The sequence below is a fragment of the Xyrauchen texanus genome, chromosome 7 (assembly GCF_025860055.1).
Source record: "Xyrauchen texanus isolate HMW12.3.18 chromosome 7, RBS_HiC_50CHRs, whole genome shotgun sequence".
Lineage (NCBI taxonomy): Eukaryota > Metazoa > Chordata > Actinopteri > Cypriniformes > Catostomidae > Xyrauchen > Xyrauchen texanus.
The window spans coordinates 37947814-37965384 of record NC_068282.1 but is presented as its reverse complement, the minus strand read 5'-3'; the positions used below and the strand labels follow the sequence as shown (position 1 = coordinate 37965384).

The 17571-nt window shown below is 37.8% G+C and overlaps 1 protein-coding gene across 2 annotated transcripts in view; it reads left to right on the top strand.

The window, feature by feature from the left end:
- Positions 1-1822: 1822 nt before the first annotated feature.
- tmem198b (transmembrane protein 198b) overlaps positions 1823-17571 on the top strand; it is a 47680-nt gene continuing 31931 nt past the window's right edge. Inside the window, exons 1-2 of one of the 2 annotated variants that reach the window (XM_052130337.1) lie at positions 1823-1960; positions 2080-2353. The gene's annotated coding sequence lies outside the window, so the exon portion shown is untranslated. Of the gene's footprint in view, positions 2354-17571 lie in introns of both variants that reach the window. The other variant, XM_052130335.1, reaches the window with a different exon arrangement.

Sequence of the window (17571 nt, the reverse complement as noted above, 5' to 3'; positions counted from 1 at the left end):
TTTGGGGTGAACTACCCCTTTAATACACCATAGACAGATCTGAAAGAATGTTGGTTACGTAAAATTTTTTGTATTTATTTTTTGTTGTTGTATTTTCTACAAAAACATAGCTGTGACTTAAAAAATATCAATACCTTTTATAAAAAATGCTAATATTATTATAGCACATAAAAGGTATTAACAAGTATTAAGTATATTAAGAATTAAAAAGTATTTCTACAAAGATCATGAATATTTTGAGTCACGACTATCAAGTTTGGTTACTTGATTAGACTTTAACAAAATGTGCCTTTTCATGAAAATGTCAAAATATCTTATATTTTGTTAAAAACTTTACACAGTTGTGTGGGTCCAATGGGGTCTTCTCCGTTTTATGGGATTTTTGTCACATGACAACAGAATGACTACTTGCATGTTGGTTCAGTATATATATATGGGTTACACCAGCTGACTTTGATTTGGTGGACGAAGGTTTTTAAAATATAATAAGATTTACAACCAAAATTGTTTCACTGCTTTTTGTTTTTAAAGAAAAACGAAAATTTTATCCAAACTACAATTGCAAAATAAAAAAGAAATAAGAATAAAAAAAAGAATTACATCTTTTAATTACATTCTTTTTTGTCTCAATGTTTGATTTAGACATTTTTATTTTATGCCCTAGAAAAAAAAAAATACTTTGTCATTTAGACCTTAAGCAAACCACTGCCCCAATGAGAATCCTGTAAGTCACTTTAGTTGCATTGCTAGCTGAATTTAGTAATTAATTTAACTAATCAAACTTTCTTTACCATTTGGCTTTTTGTATATTTGCATGATTTACAGTAGAGTCGACCAAGTTGACACCTAAAATGTATTGGGTTTTATTTACTGCTAAACCACTGAACATTTGTCACAATCATATATCAAATGTTTACTTCCAAAAAAAAAAAAAATCATGCATGCAAAGCCATTTGCCAAAGTTTGTTCCCCTTCCCTCTGCATCTCTTAAGTGCAATTATCTTTGCATCCACTAGGTGGCAATTGTACATATATTCATATTATTATAAATGGATTTAAAAAATAAAAATCAATTCAACATGTTTTCAGACATTTGACACAAACAGTACAAATACAAATTAAAACACACACACACACACACACACACACACACACACACACACACACACACACAAAAAAAAAATATATATATATATATATATATATAAACTAAACTAAAGGGTGACTAACATTTATTCAATTAATTTAACAAAAACTGTTTTTCGGGCTTTTTTATTTTATAGATTCAAAATAACTTTCAAGGGCTGTTTAGAAATTAATAAAGTTGGGGGTTAAATCACTCCACTTACTATGATGAATATACATTTTTCCTAATAACATAAACAATTAAATAACACATACCTCTCTTTTTAAAAATGTAGGCCTAATTCAGGTTGCTCACGTCACTTCACTATTTTCCTCCGTCTTTTGGAATGTGCTGAAATGTTTAGATAATTAATGGTTTAGATTAACGACTGTCAGTGGTCTCACATATAATAGTATTACATGAAATTTGTTTAGAAAATTCTTAATAAAACAACCAAGCAGACTACTTAGATTTTGGGGGCACTTTTATGTCGTCGCTGTTGTTTTGCACTCGAATTTCTTCTCGTGGATCAACGCAGTCCACTACACAGAAGCGAACAGTTGTTTGTTCAATGAGGTCAACAATTGGAACGCTATAACGGATTATGCAAATATTAAATGGATGGTTTTTTTTATTTATTTTTTTATCTGCTTGGCGAGATTTTGCCTAAATCATTTAGATTTAGTGACTTCCATTAATCGAAATAAATTACACGGATTTGCATTTCTGCCTAGTGTCCATTCAAATACACGAATCTCCACTAGTAGCAGTCGCTTGCCCTACATCTCTACATGACCCCGCCTGCTCGGGCCAATACGGTCCGCCCCAGACCCAGTGAGTTGCTAACAATCGTACTTATATGAGTGTTTCGGGATACTTTTGGTCAGCGACTTGCACCCTAACTGCATTCGCTGTCAAATAACATGACTAATGTCATTTTTGTGTTTTAACAGTGGCGCGTCAGGACTTGTTTAATAGCGCAATGCAATAAGCGTCGCGTGGACTTTGCATTGGCAGCAACAACTATCAACGAAAAGCCGACCGGGAGTCGTGAGCTTGTTTTCAGGACAAGCAAGTGCTTTAATCCGAATAGAGCTCATGTAAGTGTGCTAGATTGGAGCGACAGGACTGGAATGTGACTAGCCAGAGAAAAGACAACCGGATGAGCGAAGCCGACTCGCAGAACTGGGATCTGGGAGAGTTGCAGGATGCTGAAACGCGATCAGGGTGAGCACATACGGCCACGTCTGGACTCTTTGTTGATTATAATGATGCCATCCTGAGGGGCTGATTTAACTATACTGGCACTGCAGTGTATTCAAAATATACGAACATACTATCTGTACCAGTAGCATACGGGGGAATTTGTGTCTGTGTGTGTTATGAATGCGAACATATACATCTCGATATCGTGGCCTATTTTGCTCACGATGTCTCTCGTCTGCACTCAAATGATGAGATTTTATGGAGCATTTACAAGATTATATGCGATGGCACTCGTATGTTTCTCTGTAACTGGTCTGTCTATGTATTTATGTTAATTGTTTCATTCACAAGCGACAACCTACGAGATACAGCTCTGGAAAATATAAAGAGACTACTGCAAGATTATCAGTTTCTCTGTATTTACTATTTATAGGTATGTGTTTGAGTAAAATTAACATTTTAGTTTTATTCTATGAAGTAATGACATAATTTCTCCCAAATTCCAAATAAAAATAGTGTCACAAAGACAAATCTGCCCAATTCAAGCCTTGCTAAAGCACCGCCAGATAATCTCCAATTCTCCACCGGAGTATCGGTGATGATCTGGGTGTGATTCAGCAAGGCTGGAATCCGGCAGATTCATCTTTGTGAAGGACACATGCAGCAAGCCAGGTACAAGGTTATCCTGGAAGAAAACGTCCTTCCTTCTGCTCTGACAATGTTCCCCAACTCTGAGGATTGGGTTTTCCAGCAGGACAATGCTCCATGCCGCACAGCCAGGTCAATCGAGGTGTGGATGGAGGACCACTGGATCAAGACCAGGATGCACCAGGAGGGGCATCAAGTCACCCAAAAGTGATGTGAAAGACTGGTAGAGAGCATGCCAAGACGCTTGAAAGCTGTGATTTGAAAATCAGGGTTATTCCATAAAATATTGATTTCCGAACTCTTCCTAAGTTAAAACATTAGTATTGTGTTGTATAAAAATGAATATGAACTTGTTTTCTTTGCATTATTCGAGGTCTGAAAACACTGCATCCATTTTGTTATTTTTACCAGTTGTCATTTTCTGCAAATAAAAGCTTTACATTGCAATATTTTTATTTGGGAGAGATTTTGTCAGTACTTTATATTTTAATTGTATTCTATAAATGTTACTCAAACACATACCTGTATAGTAAATCCAGAGAAACTGATGATACGTTTTTTTTTTGTTTGTTTGTTTTTTCGACCAGAGCTGTGTGTTTAAACCTCCTGCTGGTGAAAGTGATCATGACCATTCTGTTTACATGCAACAGTAGGACTTGGACATGCAAGACATGACTTGCCACATATACACAAACCGACACGCACAAACAAACTTGTTTGCTACAGGCTCATGTACACGCTTTGTGTGTTTGTTTGTATTGTATGCGAGAGTTATATTTGTATTATGAGATCGAATTCATGAGGTTATATTAACATGTGACAATAACAAGTACTTTTTACCATCTATATATATTTTTTGCTCCAAAGAATGTGTAGAGTGCTTGGTAAGGGAGTGGGAGATTTACGTCATGTTCTCAAAGACCCACAGTCTGATTCAGATATAAATCAGGGCTTCAGTTGACCATAACCTCCTTTTGCTAACAAAAGATGAATCAGACATAATTATCAGTGACTTGATACATACAGTGAGGAAAATAAGTATTTGAACACCCTGCTATTTTGCAAGTTCTCCCACTTAGAAATCATGGAGGGGTCTGAAATTGTCATCGTAGGTGCATGTCCACTGTGAGAGACATAATCTTAAAAAAAAAATCCAGAAATCACAATGTATGATTTTTTAACTATTTATTTGTATGATACAGCTGCAAATAAGTATTTGAACACCTGAGAAAATCAATGTTAATATTTGGTACAGTAGCCTTTGTTTGCAATTACAGAGGTCAAACGTTTCCTGTAGTTTTTCACCAGGTTTGCACAGACTGCAGGAGGGATTTTGGCCCACTCCTCCACACAGATCTTCTCTAGATCAGTCAGGTTTCTGGGCTGTCGCTGAGAAACACGGAGTTTGAGCTCCCTCCAAAGATTCTCTATTGGGTTTAGGTCTGGAGACTGGCTAGGCCACGCCAGAACCTTGATATGCTTCTTACAGAGCCACTCCTTGGTTATCCTGGCTGTGTGCTTCGGGTCATTGTCATGTTGGAAGACCCAGCCTCGACCCATCTTCAATGCTCTAACTGAGGGAAGGAGGTTGTTCCCCAAAATCTCGCAATACATGGCCCCGGTCATCCTCTCCTTAATACAGTGCAGTCAGCCCTGTCCCATGTGCAGAAAAACACCCCCAAAGCATGATGCTACCACCCCCATGCTTCACAGTAGGGATGGTGTTCTTGGGATGGTACTCATCATTCTTCTTCCTCCAAACACGGTTAGTGGAATTATGACCAAAAAGTTCTATTTTGGTCTCATCTGACCACATGACTTTCTCCCATGACTCCTCTGGATCATCCAAATGGTCATTGGCAAACTTAAGACGGGCCTTGACATGTGCTGGTTTAAGCAGGGGAACCTTCCGTGCCATGCATGATTTCAAACCATGACGTCTTAGTGTATTACCAACAGTAACCTTGGAAACGGTGGTCCCAGCTCTTTTCAGGTCATTGACCAGCTCCTCCCGTGTAGTTCTGGGCTGATTTCTCACCTTTCTTAGGATCATTGAGACCCCACGAGGTGAGATCTTGCATGGAGCCCCAGTCCGAGGGAGATTGACAGTCATGTTTAGCTTCTTCCATTTTCTAATGATTGCTCCAACAGTGGACCTTTTTTCACCAAGCTGCTTGGCAATTTCCCGTAGCCCTTTCCAGCCTTGTGGAGGTGTACAATTTTGTCTCTAGTGTCTTTGGACAGCTCTTTGGTCTTGGCCATGTTAGTAGTTGGATTCTTACTGATTGTATGGGGTGGACAGGTGTCTTTATGCAGCTAACGACCTCAAACAGGTGCATCTAATTTAGGATAATAAATGGAGTGGAGGTGGACATTTTAAAGGCAGACTAACAGGTCTTTGAGGGTCAGAATTCTAGCTGATAGACAGGTGTTCAAATACTTATTTGCAGCTGTATCATACAAATAAATAGTTAAAAAATCATACATTGTGATTTCTGGATTATTTTTTTTAGATTATGTCTCTCACAGTGGACATGCACCTACGATGACAATTTCAGACCCCTCCATGATTTCCAAGTGGGAGAACTTGCAAAATAGCAGGGTGTTCAAATACTTATTTTCCTCACTGTAGCACTCTAAGATTGTCTTCATAAACTTCCCACTATGTCCTCTCCAGAGTCTCTTTGTATGACCTTATCCCATCATTGTGCACACTTACTCGAGTGAGCATATGCAATAAAAATATGCTAAAACAAATGTCAGGAAGTCTTCCATTGACAATAATACACACCAGATTTTTTTTATTTTTTTGTACCTTTTGTTTCTCGCTCTCACTCGATGTGGTGATGATATTGTGATCCAATACAAATATTCTTGCTGTTTGTTCAATTTATTCAATTAAAAATCCAATTTCTAGAGCACTTTGCCACAACTTGATTTCTCTGCGTGCTATCCGTTTCAATTTGTATAATGGAAGTTTACATAATCCATTTGAGTTGGGACTACATTCATATTTTTTAAGTGTTATTTAGCATTGATGAATTTGGGCAGGGATTTCCATTTCCAGCGTGCTTTGTATGGGACTCAGGAAGAGTAAATGTTAAAATTAAGTGTTTTTGTGCAAGATTAATATAAAGCAGGAAACTTGTTAGTGTGTGTTTTTTTTTTTTTTTTTTTTTTTATTAAGATTTACAAGATTTCTGTTATGTTAGAGTTTTGGGGGTTACCATTATGGTGAAGACTTGAGCTAACAACGAGGAGTGGTATGTCACACATCAAATTGATTGCTCGCATTGTTGAGCAATTGCTGTGCTAACCATAGCAAGGTTACTAAATTACACTCTGTAGTGCTTCAAACCAGTGTGTATTTAGCCTGCTAACATTCACTAGTGCATAAAGAAATAAAAGAGATTTATTTGAGTTACATTTATGCGTCTAATGTTGTTGGGTTTACCCAATTCAACTAGGTTTTTTTCTACACATCGTTTTAATAACTAATTTCAAACACGTGGAACCAGTGATAACGATTGAATAAAGTTCAGCCAAAGAGTGTTGATAAACTCTGTACTCTTTGCATTGGCGTGGCTTTGTTTTTATGTTTAGGCTGTTGCTTAAAGGAGCTGGTGACCAGTAGTGCACTACTTGTGTCCTGCATGGTCAGTCCCTAAGAACACTTGGTATTGGCACACGTCACCCATCAATTGTAATGGTACAGTAGAACAGCAATGGCACAGCCCCAAGGCCAATTCCCATCATTTGTCCTGGATGTCAGCACACACATCAAATTAGAGTTCAATCATCATAGCTGGAAACCTGTTGAGATTACATAGCATTTAGCAGAGCAATCATGAGCTCTTGGATTTCTGGAAACAGACCAGTCAGAGCTGTGAGCATTTGAGTATTTAATGATGAATAGGAGCCTATGATTGAGCCCCTATCTGGTACAGTATATTATTTATTGATTATGCTATGAATTGCTGTCAGGCGTTCACATACATTTGAAGTCAGAAGTTTACATACATCTTAGCCAAATACTTTTAAACTTTATTTTTTTTATTTTACATTTGAACTTTTTCGCAATTCCTGATATTTAATCATAGAAAACATTCTATGTTTTAGGTCAATTAGGATCACTACTTTATTTTAAGAATGTGAAATGTCAGAATAATTGTAGAGACAATGATTTATTTTATTTCTTTCATCACATTCCCAGTGGGTCGGAATTTTACATACACTGCTAGTATTTGGTAGCATTGCCTTTAAATTGTTTAACTTTAGCAAACGTTTTGGGTAGCCTTTCACAAGCTTCTCACAATAAGTTGCTGGAATTTTGGCTCATTCCTCCAGACAGAACTGGTGTAACGAGTTAGGTTTGTAGGGGTCCTTGCTTGCACACTTTATTTCAATTCTACCCATAATTCAGATTTAGGTCAGGGCTTTGTGATGGCCACTCCAATACCTTGACTTTGTTGTCATTAAGCTATTTTGCCACAACTTTGGAGGTATGCATGGAGTCATTGTCCATTTGGAAGACCCATTTGCGACCAAGCTTTAACTTCCTGGCTGATGTCTTGAGAAGTTGCTCAATATATCTACATAATTTTCCTTCCTCATGATGCCATCTATTTTGTGAAGTGCACCAGTCCCTCCTGCAGCAAAGCACCCCCACAACATGATGCTGCCACCCCATGCTTAACGGTTGGAATGGTGTTCTTCGGCTTGCAAGCCTCATCCTTTTTCCTTCAAACATAATGATGGTCAATATGGCCAAACCGTTCGATTTATATTTCAATAGACCAGAGGACATTTCTCCAAAAAGTAAGATCTTTGTCCCCATGTACACATTTATTGCAGTTTTGGAGCAGTGTCTTCTTTCTTGCTGAGCAGCCTTTCAGGTTATATCGATATAGGACTTGTTTTACTGTGGATATACACTCACCTAAAGGATTATTAGGAACACCTGTTCAATTTCTCATTAATGCAATTATCTAATCAACCAATCACATGGCAGTTGCTTCAATGCATTTAGGGGTGTGGTCCTGGTCAAGACAATCTCCTGAACTCCAAACTGAATGTCAGAATGAGAAAGAAAGGTGATTTAAGCAATTTTGAGCGTGGCATGGTTGTTGGTGCCAGACGGGCCGGTCTGAGTATTTCACAATCTGCTCAGTTACTGGGATTTTCACGCACAACCATTTCTAGGGTTTACAAACAATGGTGTGAAAAGGGAAAAACATCCAGTATGCGGCAGTCCTGTGGGCGAAAATGCCTTGTTTATGCTAGAGATCAGAGGAGAATGGGCCAACTGATTCAAGCTGATAGAAGAGCAACTTTGCCTGAAATAACCACTCGTTGCAACCGAGGTATGCAGCAAAGCATTTGTGAAGCCACAACACGCACAACCTTGAGGAGGATGGGCTACAACAGCAGAAGACCCCACCGGGTACCACTCATCTCCACTACAAATAGGAAAAAGAGGCTACAATTTGCAAGAGCTCACCAAAATTGGACAGTTGAAGACTGGAAAAATGTTGCCTGGTCTGATGAGTCTCGATTTCTGTTGAGACATTCAGATGGTAGAGTCAGAATTTGGCGTAAACAGAATGAGAACATGGATCCATCATGCCTTGTTACCACTGTGCAGGCTGGTGGTGGTGGTGTAATGGTGTGGGGGATGTTTTCTTGGCACACTTGAGGCCCCTTAGTGCCAATTGGGCATCGTTAAAATGCCACGGCCTACCTGAGCATTGTTTCTGACCATGTCCATCCCTTTATGGCCACCATGTTCCCATCCTCTGATGGCTACTTCCAGCAGGATAATGCACCATGTCACAAAGCTCGAATCATTTCAAATTGTTTTCTTGAACATGAGAATGAGTTCACTGTACTAAAATGGCCCCCACAGTCACCAGATCTCAAGCCAATAGAGCATCTTTGGGATGTGGTGGAACGGGAGCTTCGTGCCCTGGATGTGCATCCCACAAATCTCCATCAACTGCAAGATGCTATCCTATCAATATGGGCCAACATTTCTAAAGAATGCTTTCAGCACCTTGTTGAACCAATGCCACATAGAACTAAGGCAGTTCTGAAGGCGAAAGGGGGTCAAACACAGTATTAGTATGGTGTTCCTAATAATCCTTTAGGTGAGTGTAGATACATCTTCATAAGATCCTTTTGCTGTTGTTCTGGGATTGATGTACACTTTTTGCACCAAACTAAGTTCATCTCTATAGACCGAATGCGTCTCCTTCCTGAGCGGTACGATTATTGTGTGGTCCCATGGTGTTTATACTTGCATACTATTGTATTTGCAGATGAACATGGTACTTTCAGGCATTTGGAAATTGCTCCCAAGGATGAACCAGACTTGTGAAAGTCCACAATTATTATAATATTTTTCTTTTTTTTTTTTTTGAGGTCTTAGCTGATTTCTTTTGATTTTCCCATGATGTCAAGCAAAGAGGCACTTGGAGGTAGGCCTTAAAATATATCCACCGGTACACATCCAATTCAGTACACCTCCTATCAGAATCTATTTGGCAAATTGTCTGCAGGCTTGACATCATTTTCTGGAATTTTCCAAGCTGCTTAAAGGCACAGTTAAGTTTGTGTATGTAAACTTCTGACTTAAACTGTAAATAATCTTGACAAATGGTTAATTCTTATTGATACTTTTTGTCAGTATGACCATTGAATTAGTTGTCGCACTTAAGTGAGGTAGTATCATTACATGTGCCATTTCAACCTGTGGAATGGTGTTTTTATCTTGCAAACCAACTGTTATTATTTAAAATCAGATGCATTTGATGAAACATGTTGTCAGTATACAGTTCCAGTGGTTTGTACCATCATAATGTTAATGCATGTTGTTGGCCTAAACTACAGATACGGATGTTGGGTTTACACTGGCTCAACATCCATGGACACAGAAAAAAGCTATTTATTTTCCCCAGATGCATTTTAGGATGACAATCCACTGTCCTGCTGACCTCTAGTCCATTAGGTCTAATTCTCTTTTCCTCACTTCTGTACAGGGAATCCTTTTGTTTCATCTCAAATCACCTCAAGGCAGAATTACTAGATTTCCTTTTGAAGTATCAACTTTGACAAATAGTATACCTTGTAGACTTATGATTTAAACCGCTGATTTCAGGATAAATATGAGTTATTTAGGAAGTCAGATAGCAATCTAAGTTCAGCAGAAAAACTGACAAACAACTTATGTGTACTATATTCTTTGGATCTGCTCAGACATGAACACAGACTTTCATAGACGTTCATGCACTCAAACAGCAGAATGGCCTTTTGTTTGGAGAAGTCACAAATAATGATGAATTCAACAACCCTTCAAGTTAGTAACAGTTGTATTGAATTGCAGAACAGATATAATGTGTGTGTGTGTGTGTGTGTGTGTGTGTGTGTGTGTGTGTGTGTGTGTGTGTGTGTGTGTGTGTGTGTTGTAGTGCAGTAACAGGTAGTTAGGTGGAGGCACAAAGCAATGGGCACAATAGAAGAGAGATCAGGAAAAACTGAGAGGTGTTGAGTCTCTGAAATAGAAAAGACAAAAGGCATATAATAAGGGTGGAGGGGAATGATGTCATAATCCTGCTCATTCACTCAACACAAGCCACATGTTAAATGCACACAAACACTTGTTGAACTGGTATCGGACATGTTGTGTCACTGTTTCTAACATTTGTTTCTAAAACAATTACCTTTATTGGATGAGGCATCTCTGGAACTAATGTCCATAGTATGTTCATTCTAAACATTTACTCAGAAATAACTTTATGAACCATAGTCAGAGTAGACACCATATTTCATTTTGAAGAGAATACAAGGCTTAGCTCAGAGATCCACTAAGAGAGACAGGCCCCAAATTTCTGAGATCACACTATTAAGATCTTGTGTTACGCGAGGCGAGGCGAGGCGAGGCGAGGCGTGGCGTGGCGTGGCGTGGCGTGGCGTAAAGGAAAGCTTTCTTTGAATAACCACAATATTTTCTTTTTCCCGGACTTTGCAAATTCGACAGTAGAGAAACGTGATCGATTAAAGGAATTCAAGAAGCTCTTACATCAATGGAAGGTTGCTTTTGCACTGATTTTCCTGGCCAAATTGAGAATAGATAATAAGGATTTTGTTAGACAGTGTTTTTTTTTTTTGCATAATCCGTTTAGAATATCTGTACATTATTGCGTGTGTGTTTGTTTGTAGGCAAATTCACTGTAGTTTAATTGGCTTCTTATTAAAATTCTGGTAAAATGCTCCTCCGTTGCCATTCTAAATGCATATTATATGTGAACCGAACTATTGAGCATCTACATCTGAGATGCTGTTCTTGAGTAGTCCTTTGTGAAGGCTAAAAATAACCACTAGTGCATCATCAGCCTGTGCATGAGTTTGTGTCAACAGAGCAGCACCATTCACTGCGATGCATACTATATATTTACTTATTAAACATCTTCAAGTGGCTTTGAATAAAATGCATCAGTCATATGAACTGCTTTAATGGTGTTTTATGGTTCTTTTAAGCCATTTTTGGCGCTTGACCGTAACAAATGGGCTCGTTGGACTGATACCCGATCAGTCTAATTGCTTCAGTATTTTATATAACAGATATAATAGTATCCACTATTTATCTTTATAGTTTTAGCAGGGGCAAAGGTTGATTTTGGCTAATATTTACACACCTAACAAATTCTTATTGTTTTTTGTTTGTTTGTATTTTTTTGTTTCTAATTATGTTCTGCTGACTTATTGTTTATTTATGTGTAATTTATTAATTTACTATCAGACCACTAAGATGTGTGTTTGTGTTGGGTGGAGGGGGTGGGATTGTTCAGAGGGAAGGGTTTAAGTTAATTTAGTTTGGTTCTGTATATCCTGTCATGTTTATTTAACCTATCATTAGAATCAATAAAAATTGTTAATAACAAAAAGTGCTTCTGGAGACATCTGCATTTCTTTATATTAATTGCGCTGCGTCACGTTTTTTTTTTTTTTATTATTATTACTGTGATACTGGTAGCCTCCCCATCTAAGGCCTGTCAACCCTGATCAAGTCTGTTTATTTTAAAAACCTTCCCAATCTGGCTGTGATATTCAGTGGTCTGAGAAATGCCAAACCTCCTTTTGTGTTCAACAGTAGTACAAAAGCTTTTGTTTAGCTCTTGTTCTGAGCCAAGCATGGTAGTGAAATCTGGTGTGGTAATCTGAGGAAAGCCTCTTTGCTTTTTGTTTTTTATCTTGTTTCAGGTAGATTTCTTCGGTGTCCCATCTGTAACTTCACCCTTACTGTTGGCCTGGAATGATCTGGATTCTTTTAGGATTGTCTCTTGACAATTTCAGGGGCAGATATAAAATTAATATGAGTCATCATAGTTTTCTGTTTCTTTTAAAAATGAAGTACCTTCTAGGGGTGGGTGATATGACCAATTTCTTATATCATGATATGATTCATTTTATATCACGTTAATGATATACATCACAATATAGTTCACATTCTTTCCAGAAAAATCTAAATTGTTTTCTATATAAGCCCTAATTAGATATTATGTTGTGTAATTTTAAATATTTCAGTCAGTGAATTAAATACTTTATAAATGAAAACTACTTAATCTTATATCATTTTCACTTTATTTGCAAGTTGACAAAGTAAAAAAAAAAAAAAAAAAAATGCCACATATCAATCTGAGGATGTGCTCTAATCTCATTATTATTAAATTTCCTCAAGAAACTTAACATCTTCTCAAAGCAATGCAACAAAGAAAATAACATACAATTATCCATAAATAAACACTTAATTAGGTTCTCAGTATTTTTAGTAATATATATGAAAATATAAAATATCTGAAGGAAAATATGGTATGGATGGTTTGTGTCCTGATATCAAACATAATTCTAACTGAATTTTAGAAACGGTTTTGATATGTATTGTAAAAACCCATATGACATTGAGAGAAACCAGAATGAGTAGCGTGATCTGCACTTTTTCTGTCACTGGAGCACAAATGACAGGACTGGGATGCCTTCAATTCTCAAGCTCACTTGCGTGTTTCAGATTGCGTGTCCATGCAACACACGGACAAAACACAGCTAAGCATGTTTGGAGCGCAGGAAAAATCTCATTAAATTTGCCTTTATGGTCGCTCAAGCGAAACTTCGGGTCTCAGAAGCGGATTCAGTGACATTTTCTTGCGTACTAGACATGATTTTCATCTAATGACATGTGTATTTGTCAGTGAAAGACCATGTGTTTTGTAATTTCTCTCAGTCTCACATGAAGCCCAGACCACTGATAGACACACACACATGGCTATTTACAGTCAGGTCCATAAATATTGGGACACCGACACAATTCTAATCTTTTTGGCTCTATACACCACCACAATGGATTTGAAATGAAATGAACAAGATGCGTTTTATCTGCAGACTTTCAGCTTTAATTTGAGGGTATTTACATCCAAATCAGGTGAACGGTGTAGGAATTACAACAGTTTGCATATGTGCCTCCCACTTTTTAAGGGACCAAAAGTAATGGGACAATTGGCTGCTCAGCTGTTCCATGGCCAGGTGTGTGTTATTCCCTCATTATCCCATTTACAAGGAGCAGATAAAAGGTCCAGAGTTAATTTCAAGTGTGCTATTTGCATTTGGAATCTGTTGCTGTCAACTCTCAATATGAGATCCAAAGAGCTGTCACTATCAGGCACATCATTAGGCTGAAAAATCTAAACAAACCCATCAGAGAGATAGCAAAAACATTAGGTGTGGCCAAATCAACTGTTTGGAACATTCTTAAAAAGAAAGAACGCACCGGTGAGCTCAGCAACACCAAAAGACCCGGAAGACCACGGAAAACAACTGTGGTGGATGACCGAAGAATTCTTTCCCTAGTGAAGAAAACACCCTTCACAACAGTTGGCCAGCTCAAGAACACTCTCCAGGAGGTAGGTGTATGTGTGTCAAAGTCAACAATCAAGAGAAGACTTCACCAGAGTGAATACAGAGGGTTCACCACAAGATGTAAACCATTGGTGAGCCTAAAAACAGGAAGGCCAGATTAGAGTTTGCCAAACAACATCTAAAAAAGCCTTCACAGTTCTGGAACAACATCATATGGACAGATGAGACAAAGATCAACTTGTAGTAGAGTGATGGGAAGAAAAGCGTATGGAGAAGGAAAGGAACCGCTCATGATCCAAAGCATACCACCTCATCAGTGAAGCATGTCACGTGTCATGGTGTAGTGTCATGGTGTGGGCATGTATGGCTGCCAATGGAACTGGTTCTCTTGTATTTATTGATGATGTGACTGCTGACAAAAGCAGCAGGATGAATTCTGAAGTGTTTCGGGCAATATTATCTGCTCATATTCAGCCAAATGCTTCAGAACTCATTGGACGGCGCTTCACAGTACAGATGGACAATGACCCGAAGCATACTGCGAAAGCAACCAAAGCGTTTTTTAAGGGAAAGAAGTGGCATGTTATGCAATGGCCAAGTCAATCACCTGACCTGAATCCGATTGAGCATGCATTTCACTTGCTGAAGACAAAACTGAAGGGAAAATGCCCCAAGAACAAGCAGGAACTGAAGACCGTTGCAGTAGAGGCCTGGCAGAGCATCACCAGGGATGAAACCCAGCGTATGGTGATGTCTATGCGTTCCAGACTTCAGGCTGTAATTGACTGCAAAGGATATGCAACCAAGTATTAAAAAGTGAAAGTTTGATTTATGATTGTTAATCTGTCCCATTACATTTGGTCCCTTAAAAAGTGGGAGGCACATATACAAACTGTTGTAATTCCTACACCGTTCACCTGATTTGGATGTAAATACCCTCAAATTAAAGCTGAAAGTCTGCAGTTAAAGCGCATCTTGTTCGTTTAATTTCAAATCCATTGTGGTGGTGTATAGAGCCAAAAAGATTAGAATTGTGTCGATGTCCCAATATTTATGGACCTGACTGTACATATTGTATATCAACTTGCACAATGTACAAACCTTGCAAATCGCTGTTTTCTGCTTGGTATCACATTTTCTATAGCCAAATCATTTCCACAGAAGACTCCTTCATAATCTTCTCTCATCTTCTGATTCCAATTAATTTGAGGAATGAGCAGTCACTCCGCCTTCCTCCATTTATCCAACAGTGTGTGTAATGCATATGCGTTATGTGCTGTACACATTTCTCTTGTGGCAATTTTGTGTTAACATGATATAGGCGATAATCCAAAATTTCTACCGGTATATCGCCCACCCCTATTACCTACCAAACTGAATGTCTGAAGCATGTCAAACTCTTTATGGGCGACCACACATCAGCTGTAAAAACACAGATATGTTCATTGTGCCATTTGCTTAATACCATTATCATCATACCTGGCAATCCCAGAAAAAAACTAATGTTTGCTGCAAGTCTTTGTTGTTTTATATTGACCTGATCTCACCAGCTATATTTCCATCCAAGTTGTGTATTTAATTTATGACTGTGCGGATCTAAAAGATTTTTCTCAAGTGTCAATAAACCTGCTCTACCTTACAGTTCAAGTTTGTTTTCAACTTATTTGGTCTACAAAATCTGCAAACAGGATATCCAGAGCAATATTTCAGATGTGATGATTAATGTCCTGCTGGTTAGTCCAGTTATGAATTAGTTTTCAGTCACATTAACTTTTTGATGCATATCTTTTTATTCCTATAAATTCAATACGAGTTTATTCGGTACATGTATTTTCATCATTGTTTATTTGCATTTCTTCTTATCAAGGGAATATATACATTTTGTATACACATTTTGGAGATTTTATTCGCATCTTGGTGTTTCCATCTGCAGTTTTTATATGATATCCCAAAATGTGCATAAAAAAACTTGACACAAAATGAGCCTGAATCAAACCAAATTTCAATAGAAACACATTTCCTTTTTACTCTACTGATGACAGTTTGATGGCAATTTGGAGTGATAGGTCTCCAGCCTCTAGGTAGGTAGACTAGTTTCTTTCTATAAGTCGTCTGCAGAGTCGAAACGGAATCATCGGTAGCACTTTATTATAAGGTAAAACATTTTTTAACATTGAACAATATATTTTTTACAGTATTCATCTTTTGTTAATGCTAGTTATTAAAAATACAATTATTTATTGTTAGTTCGTGTTCGTTCATAGAGCATTAACTGATGTTAACACTTACAACATTTGAATTTTAAAACGTTGGTATATGTTGAAATTAAAGGTGCACTAATAATAATAAAAAATTTCATTATTAAAAAAGATTTACTATGAAAAAAATATATTTTTATTTTGAAACTGGTGTATAAAAATCATGAGCATTCACATGTGATGAAGACTCAAGTCATTTCAGCCTTATAGAAGGTCCCCTCATGGGGGCAGCTATGTTATTATCACATGACTGGCCAAATAGTACTCTCTTAATCTCAGTAACTGCACTCATGGATTAACGTAATCATGGATGACAGTGGATAGTGAATTTCTACAATGGCATCAGTAACTAAAAGCTGTTGTGTTTTAATGATGCTGCATCCATGCCATTAGGTGGCAATGTAAGTCCAAGATGACACAAACACCAAAATGAGTGCACCTTTAACATTAACCAAGATTAATTAATGCTGTAAAAGTAATTTTCATTGTTGGTTCATGTTATCAAATGTAAAATTTATTTTAAAGTGTTATCGAATTGTTACTGCACACTTAAAACAGTTTTTTTGTTTTCAGAGTTCATGTAGGAGAAATACTTATTTGTTATGTGAAGTCACAGTGGCTTGTTGCTGTGAGAGATTCTGGCAACTTTTTCCAGCTTTTTCTTTAATGTTATTTTTGTTGTTTTATGCAGTGTGTTTCCTGTACACTCACCCATGTGATGTCAACAGTATGACCTCACTGGTGACTTGTCACCTTGGGAGGCCCAGAGTTAGAATAGAAGAGGTTTATTTTTTTATTTTTTATTTAGAGGAAATACGATTTTGTGGTCCAGGTTTTGCATTTTAGTACATTTTGTTTAACTTTAAGTATTATGAAAAGTGGTTCATTTCTAATTCTCTGCACTACCAGCCTGTAGGTTCCTTTCACCTTACGTCAGCAGTTACTGCACAGGATGCATGAACAGAATGAGAGGAGCGTGACTGACCCATTACAAAGAAGTTATGCAAGAAAAGGTCCCATTTCTGTCCCACACACACACACTCACTCTGTTCACCCTCCCTCATATCAATCCAATCAATCTCTCTCTTGTTTTGCTCATTGCATTTCATCACTCATTTTTTTTCTCTCTGTAAGTACGGTATTCCTCCCTCTCAATTCTCTGCCCAGCTTTCTTCCGCTGGCTGTGTTTCACGTTCACACACACACACGCACATGTTCACATTCACACTGATCTTTTCCGGAGTGGAATTCTATAACACCACACCGGGTGTTTGGCATAGTCCAAACTGCAATGGGATGAGGGAAAAACAACCCAGGCATGATTTAGCCAAGATTGCAGGCTATTTTGGCCTATGCACCTTCCGATTCATAAAATTCTGCTTGTGGAGAATTATCATTGTGATAATATTTGCATGATCAGTGCTA